Source organism: Saimiri boliviensis, chromosome 15 (assembly GCF_048565385.1).
Source record: "Saimiri boliviensis isolate mSaiBol1 chromosome 15, mSaiBol1.pri, whole genome shotgun sequence".
NCBI lineage: Eukaryota > Metazoa > Chordata > Mammalia > Primates > Cebidae > Saimiri > Saimiri boliviensis.
In genome coordinates, this window is record NC_133463.1 from 61,337,715 (window position 1) to 61,344,373 (window position 6,659).

Genomic DNA, 6,659 nt, shown 5'->3' on the forward strand with positions numbered 1-6,659 from the left:
AGTGTAACGTGTCAGGAAGGGGTCCTATTTCTGCTTTCTGCACATGACTAGACAGTTTTCCCAACACTATTTATTAAACACGGAATCCTTTACCCATTGCTTGTTTTTGTCAGGTTTGTCAAAGATCGAATGGTTGTAGATATGTTGTGTTGCCTCCAAGGTTTCTGTTCTGTTCCATTGGTCTATATCTCTATTTTGGTACCAGTACCATGCTGTTTTAATTACTGTAGCCTGTAGTATACTTTGAAGTCCGGTAGTGTGATGCCTCCCACTTTGTTCTTTTTGCTTAGAATTGACTTGGCTATGCGGGTTCTCTTTTGGTTCCATATGAAGTTTAAGGTGTTTTTTTCCAGTTCTGTGAAGAAGGTCATTGGTAGCTTGATGGAGATAGCACTGAATCTGTAAATTACTTTGGGCAGTATAACCATCTTCATGATATTGATTCTTCTAACCATGAACATGGAATGTTTCTCCATCTGTTTGTGTCCTCTGTTATTTCATTGAACAGTGGCTTGTAGTTCTCCTTGAAAGACGTCCTTTATGTTCCTTGTTAGTTGTATTCCTAGATATTTTATTCTCTTTGTAGCAATTGTGAATGGCAGTTCATTCTTGATTTGGTTCTCTTTAAGTCTATTATTGGTATATAGGAATGCTTGTGATTTTTGTGAATCGATTTTGTATCCTGACACTTTGCTGAAGTTGCTTATCAGTTTCAGAAGATTTTGGGCTGAGACAATGGGGTCTTCCAGATATACAATCATGTCATCTGCAAATAGAGAAAATTTGATGTCCTTCTTTCCTATTTGAATATCCTTTATTTCTTGTTCTTGCCTGACTGCTCTGGATAGAACTTCCAGTACTATATTGAATAGGAGTGGTGAGAGAGGGCATCCTTGTCTAGTGCCAGATTTCAAAGGGAATGCTTCTAGTATTTGTCCATTCAGTATGATATTGGCTGTTGGTTTGTCATAAAAAGATTTTATTATTTTGAGATAAATTCCATCAATACCTAGTTTATTGAGGGTTTTTAGCATAAAGTGCTACTGAATTTTGTCAAAGGCTTTCTCTGCATTAATTAAGATAATCATGTGGTTTTTGTCTTTGGTTCGGTTTATGTAGTGAATTACGTTTATGGACTTGCATATGTTGAACCAGCCCTGCATCCCTGGGATGAATCCTACTGCATCATAGTGGATAAGCTTTTTGATGTGCTGTTTCAATCGGCTTGCCAGTATTTTATTGAAGATTTTTGCATCTATGTTCATCATGGATATTGGCCTGAAGTTTACTTTTCTTGTTGAGTCTCTGCCAGGTTTTGGTATCAGGATGATGCTGGTGTCATAAAATGATTTGGGAAGAATTTCCTCTTTTTGGCTTATTTGGAATAGTTTCAGAAGGAATGGTACCAGCTCCTCTTTGTATGTCTGGTAGAATTTGGCTGTGAACCCATCTGAACCAGAGTTTTTTTGGGTGGTAGGCTCTTAATTGCTGCCTTAACTTCCGACCTTGTTATTGGTCTATTCAGGGTTGCGACTTCTCCTGGTTTAGGCTTGGGAGGAAGCAAGTGTCCAGGAATTTGTCCATTTCTTCCAGGTTGACTAGTTTATGTGCATAGGGTTGTTTGTAATAATCTCTGATGATGGTTTGAATTTCTGTGGAATCTGTGGTGATATCCCCTTTATCGTTTTTTATTGCATCACTTTGGTTATTCTCTCTTTTCTTTTTTATTAATCTGGATTGTGGTCTGTCTATTTTGTTAATCTTCTCGAAAAACCAGCTCCTGGATTTATTGATTTTTTGAAGGTTTTTTTGGTGTCTCTGTCTCCTTCAGTTCTGCTCTGATCTTACTTATTTCTTGTCTTCTGCTAGGTTTTCAGTTTTTTTTTTATCTTGCTCCTCTAGCTCTTTCAATTTTGATGATAGGTTGTCAATTTTCGATCTCTCCTTGCTTCTCATGTGGGCATTTATTGCTATATATTTTCCTCTAGAGACTGCTTTAAATGTGTCCCAGAGATTCTGGTATGTTGTGTCTTCATTCTCGTTTGTTTCAAAGAACATCTTTATTTCTGCCTTCATTTCATTGTTTATCCAGTCAACATTCAAGAGCAAGTTGTTCAGTTTCCATGAAGCTGTGCGGTTCTGAGTTAGTTTCTGCATTCTGAGTTCTAACTTGATTGCATTATGGTCTGAGAGACTGTTTGTTATGATTTCCATTCTTTTGCATTTGCTGAGGAGTGATTTACTTCCAATTATGTGGTCCATTTTAGAGTAGGTGTGATGTGTTGCTGAGAAGAATGTATATTCTGTGGATTTGGGGTGGAGAGTTCTGTAAGTGTCTATTAGGTTTGACTGTTACAGTCCAGAGTTCAAGTTCTGGATATCCTTGTTAATTTTCTGCCTGGTTGATCTGTCTAATATTGACAATGGGGTGTTAAAGTATCCCACTATTATCGTGTGGGAGTGTAAGTTTCTTTGTAAGTCATTAAAAACTTGCCTTATGTATCTGGGGGCTCCTGTATTGGGTGCGTATATATTTAGGATCATTAGCTCTTCTTGTTGCATTGATCCTTTGCCATTATGTAATGTCCTTCTTTGTCTCTTTTGATCATTGTTGCTTTAAAATCTATTTTATCAGAGGCAAGAATTGCAACTCCTGCTTTTTTCTTCTTCTTCTTTTTTTTTTTTTCCTCTCCATGTGCTTGGTAAATCTTCCTCCATCCCTTAATTTTGAGCCTTTGTGTATCCTTGCATGTGAGGTGGGTTTCCTGGATACAGCACATTGATGGGTTTTGGGTTTTTATCCAATTTGCCAGTCTGTGTCTTTTGACTGGAGCATTTCGTCCATTTACATTTAGGGATAGTATTGTTATGTGTGAATTTGATCCTGCCATTTCGATGCTATGGCTGTTTTGCCTGTTAGTTGATGCAGATTCTTCATTGTGTTAATGCTCTTTACCATTTGGTATGTTTTCGGAGTGGCTGGTACTGGTTGTTCCTTTATATGTGTAGAGCCTCTTTCAGGAGCTCTTATAAAGCAGACCTGATGGTGATAAAATCTGTGAGTACTTGCTTGTTCACAAAGGATTTTATTTTTCCTTCACTTATGAAGCTTAGTTTGGCTGGATATAAGATTCTGGGTCGAAAATTCTTTTCTTTATGGATGTTGAATATTGGCCCCCACTCTCTTCTGGTTTGTAGGGTTTCTGCTGAGAGATCAGCTGTGAGTCTGATGGGCTTCCCTTTGTGGGTAACCCGACCTTTCTCTCTGGCTGCCCTTAGCATTTTCTCTTTCATTTCAACCCTTGTGAATATGACAATTATGTGCCTTGGGTTGCTCTACTTGAGGAATATCTTTGTGTTGTTCTCTGTATTTCTTGGACTTGAATATCGGCCTGTCTTGCTAGGTTGGGGAAGTCTTCCTGGATAATATCTTGAAGAGTATTTTCCAGCATGGATTCATTCTCTTCGTCACATTCAGGTACACCTATCAAATGTAGATTAGGTCTTTTCATAAAGTCCCATATTTCTTGGAGACTTTGTTTATTCCATTTTATCCTTTTTTCTCTAACCTTGCCTTCTCATTTTATTTCATTGAGTTGTTCTTTGACCTCTAATATCCTTTCTTCTGTTTGGTCAATTCAGTGCTGAAACTTGTGCATCTTTCACAAGTTTCTCATGTTGTATTTTTCAGCTTCATCAGTTCACTTGTATTCCTCTCTCAGTTCTCCATTCTCATTAGCATTTTGTCAAGTCTTTTTTCAGGGTTCTTAGTTTCTTTGCATTGGGTTAGCACATGTTCTTTTAGAACACAGAAGATTCTTATTACCCACCTTCTGACGCCTGATTCTGTCATTTCATCAAACTCATTCTCTATCCAGCCTTGTTCCCTTGCTGGTGAGGAGTTGTGATCCGTTGTAGGAGGAGAGGTGTTCTGGTTTCAGATGTTTTTATCCTTTTTGTGCTGGTTTCTTCCCATCTTTGTGTATTTATCCATTTGTCATCTTTATTGTTGCTGACTTTCAGACTGGGTCTCTGAGTGGATGTCCAATTTGTTGATAATGAAGTTATTTCTGTTTCTTAGTTTTCCTTCTAACAGTCTGGCCCCTCTGCTGTAGGACTGCTGAGGTCCACTCCAGGCCCTACTTGCCTGGGGATCACCTGCAGCAGCTGCAGAACAGTAAGGGTTGCTACCAGTTTCTTCTTCTGCTATCTTTGTCCCAGAAGGATACCCGTCAATCTCCACTACGATGTGACTCTTTGGCTATACGGGGGTCAGGGAGCTGCTTGAGGAGACAGACTGTCCTTTATAGGAACTCAAGTGCTGATCTGTGAGCTCCATTGTTCATTCAGAGCTGCTGGGCAGGTAATGTTTAGATCTGCTGCAGCAGAACTCATAACCCCTCCCCCCGCCTTTTTTTTCCTCAGGTGCTGTGTCCCAGGGAGTTAGGGCTTTATTTATGAGTTTCTGTTGTGCTGCTGCCTTTTTATTCAGGGCTGCCCTGCCCAGCAAGGAGGCAGCCTAGTCACTGTCTGCCTGGATAGGCTTTGCTGAGCTGCTATGGGCTCTGCACAGCTGCCATGTGAACTTCCCTGCAGTCCTGTTTATATGGGTGTAGTTATAACTGCTTTGGTAATGGTGGCCCACCCCTGTAATGGTGGGCTCTCTCTGTAATGGCAGGTTTCCTCAGTAACAGCGGGCTGCCTCAGCAATGGTGGACTACCTCTGTAGTGGTGAAGTGCCTCAGTAATGGTGGACGACCCTCCCACACAGAGCTGGACCATCCCATGTTCAGCTGTGCTTGCTGTGAAACTCTCAATGCAGAGCATTTCCAATTGCTGTGTTTCTTTTGTTGGGGTCAGAGCAGCTGAGCCTGATCACCTGGCTCCCTGCCTCAGAGCCTTTTTGTTTTAGTTGAATGGTCAACTCTTTCCCAGGTGTTCCGGTTGCCTGTTGAAAAGGCGCCGGGATCTGTGTGATTTCCCATGTGGCAACTCACTGCGCTGGCTTAAACAGCGGCACTGAGATTCATGGCACTTTTTTTTGCCTGGGAATCTCCTGGCCTGGCTTCCTGTTTCAGTCCCTTTTTAATCAGATGAATGGGCAACTCTGCCTTCTCTGGGCTCCAATAACCCGCTAAAAGGGCACCCGGACCAGTGTATTTTGTATAGAGAACTGCCGCGCCAGGGTGCCAACAAAGCAGCCATGCCAGCCAAACCAGCCGCACCAGCCAAAACAGCTGTGCTGGTGACCCGTGGGGCTTCTCGTCCTGGGAATCTCCTGATCTGTGGGCAATAAAAATCCATTTGAAAATGCAGCATCCACTCACCCTCTGTGGTTTCACTGGGAGCTGCAATCCTGAGCTGTTCCTAATTGGCCATCTTGGATCTTCCTCCCAGGGTTCCCTTTTCTTCAAGTCCTCACTGGCATTCATTAGTGCCTGCCTTTTGGGTACAAGGCATTTTAACTAGGGTGGGATGAATATAGCTTTGTAGTTTGATTTGCATTTTTCTGGCAATCAGTTATGTCAGGCACCTCTTCATATGCCTGTTTGCCATTTTTGTGTCTTCTTTTGAAAATGTCTATTCAAATATTCTGCTCATTTTAAAATCAGATTATTAGGTTTTTTCCCCCATAGAGTTGTTTGAGTTCCTTATATATTCTGGTTATTAATTCCTAGTCTGATGTGTTGTTTGCAAATATTTTCTTGCATTCTGTGGGTTGTCTCTTAATTTTGTTAATTATATCCTTTGCTGTGTAGAAGCCTTTTAACTTGATGTGATACCATTTGTCCATTTTTGCTTTGGTTGGTTGTGCTTAAGGGGTACTGCTCAATATTTTTGCCCAGATCAATGTCTTGGAAATCTTCCCCAGTATTTTCTTATAATAGTTTTATAGTTTGAGGTCATAGATTTAAGTCTTTAATCCATTCTGATTTGATTTTCATATATGGTGAAACATAGGAGTCTAGTTTCATTCTTCTGCATAAAAGTTGTTGTTGTTTTTAATCTGCCATCCTGAAAATTTAAGAATTCATGTTACTCATTGATGCCTTTAATTCTTTGAAGCATGATTTCAGTTCTTCCTGTCCTATGTAGATTCCTCAATTATGAGGAGTAATAGCAATGGCAACTCTAGCTACTTCTTGCTGACTAGCATTGCAGTTGCGGGTCTAAGAAATGGCAATTAAAAATATTTAATTGTAAACAAGTTTTCCAGGTTGTGGTCAGACTAGTGGGTCAGAGAACAATTTTGTATATTGGGCAATCATTTTATGTGCAGAAAATGTTGATTTAAAGAAAAACTGAAACAAACAGCAGGTACAGAACTTGACCAAAAGGAAGAGAAATCCCAACACATACAAAATTTTATTTCCTAGCTTAAGGAATATTTCAAAAATAAACCATTTTTCTGATGGGATCCATAAAAACAAGAGTTTTAATATATTATTTCCAGATTTTTAATAACCAACATGTAGGAACCATAAAGTAATTTAGAATTTAGTCCAGATTACAGGCAAGTAACAAATACTCTAAAAAATGATCAGCGTTGGAATCTAATAACAGGTGTATTTAAGTTTTCTTTTGAAATATAGTTTTTTCTCCCTCCAATTTCCCATTTTAACATAGACAGATCACATTAGAAGTAATTTGTGTATGAA